The 1,792-nt window shown below is 41.6% G+C and overlaps 1 long non-coding RNA gene across 1 annotated transcript; it reads left to right on the top strand.

Moving 5' to 3' along the window:
* The first annotated feature begins 267 nt into the window (after positions 1 to 267).
* On the top strand, positions 268 to 1,376 carry LOC311229078. The gene is made up of 2 exons (XR_014619731.1): positions 268 to 343; positions 1,052 to 1,376. It is a non-coding gene; the product is annotated as an uncharacterized lncRNA (long non-coding RNA).
* The last annotated feature ends 416 nt before the right edge of the window (positions 1,377 to 1,792 follow it).

Below are 1,792 nucleotides of genomic sequence, written 5' to 3'. Positions count from 1 at the left end.
TTCTCAGAGCCGGCAGTCCCACCGCAGTCCCACCGGGTGTCCCAGCCAACTTCCTCTCCCTCCCACCGTAAGCTTTTTCAAACAACTGTGAAAAAAACACGATCTACAAATGTCCATGGCCAAAAGGAACAGGAAGAAAAACTCTTATTGTACCTGCCCCTACGGCCTACACACACACACAGTACACTGATAGACTGTTCATAGCGCAATATTTACCAAACCAAACAAAATAATTTTTTTGAGTGGTGCTCCCTTTTTGTGTCTGCAGCCTCCTGTATTCCTGGACCAACAGGAGCATCGACATCCTCCTCCTCCTCCCACGCCAGACCCACGACACCCATCGGCATGTTACTTATGTTTTTTGAGTTTGTCAGGGCAAACTTATGAATTGTTATTTATTTTGTAAAAAATTTGCTGATTTTATACAAATTGCTGTGGGGCACTTTGAACTGTGGTCCATGTGTGAAAAGTACTATATAGATAGTTATTCATATTTATTACATGGCGTTTTCACATTCGCCGAAATGCTTGCTTGTGATTGGTCAATAGCCCGTGTCAGAGGTCCGTTATCACACAATAATGACCGCTGTGGGACAATAATGACCGCTGTGCGCAGCTGTTCGCAATCAAGCCCACTACAACACTGTATCAGTGCTGCTCAGCATATGCACAGCTGCACTCAGTCATGCAATCAGACCAGAGACCTGCCGGCTGCCGATAATAATAATCACTTTATTTGGGCTGACAGAGCCACAGAACAACTGCGTCTTCATTTGATCTAGTCTTGTCGATGAATTAGGTATATTGTTAGTAAGTTAGCCATGTAATAAGCGGGATAATGTATAGCTTTACTCGATCATTGTCGCAAAATAATTGACCTTCACTGACGTTTAAAACACCTCAGCGCTGCGCCTCGGTATTTTAAACTCCGTGTCGGTCAGTTATTTTGCGACAATGACCTCGTAGCTATACATTATCCCTTACTTATTATTGGACCTTGGTATATTGTAATCAAGCAGCGTCATAATAATAAATTTCTTTTTAACTGCAGGTCACACCACCAAGAGGCAGAAGCTGGGGATCTGGCGGTGTGGCCGGTGTAAAAAGGCGAACCCCCCTGTGGACTCTGAGGGTTTGGTGTCGTGGGTCCAGTGTGACAACTGTCACAAATGGTTCCACACCATGTGTGTCCAGTGGGAGGAGGAGGAGGACGAAGATGCTAGTTTCTGGTGTTACTGGTGTTTGGATGAATGAGTGTATGAATGAGTGAGCGAATGAAAAAATTTATAAATATGTATGGTGTGCTGTAAATAGTTATTGTTCTAAGTTATGTTTATTGTATTTTTTATATAATGTTTATAAAATTTTATGAAGTGCTGGCTGTTGTGTTAAATTTGTCATATTTTTGTTGAAAACACATGTACTCACAAATGTTAATGTGACAAGTGATTGTGATTAATATTTTGTTTGTTAGACAAATAAAATGGGGATGTTGTTTGCTCCTGAGATGAGATGGTAGACAAACGACACTACCTTCCAGCTGACAGTAGATGGCAGCATTGATTTTAAAGGATGAAAACAGGTTCAAACAAAAGAACTCCATTTTCCAAGACCTTTTTTCACAGTTCACAGGTCAGCAGGTCGGTAAAAGTTGATGAAAATGCGATCTGAACACAGGAGCGTTAAACTATGAATGCGCCCTCACGTCACCTCAGTACAGTGACCGTGAATGGCCACCTAATTATCATAATTAAAGTGCATCATTAGCATTATGTTTGTTGTCTAAAGGGAA

The sequence above is a fragment of the Notolepis coatsorum genome (genome assembly GCF_963971535.1).
Source record: "Notolepis coatsorum genome assembly, chromosome: 5".
NCBI classification, from domain to species: Eukaryota; Metazoa; Chordata; class Actinopteri; order Aulopiformes; family Paralepididae; genus Notolepis; species Notolepis coatsorum.
Note: the sequence above shows the minus strand (reverse complement) of the source record. Positions and strands in the feature narration are given on the sequence as shown.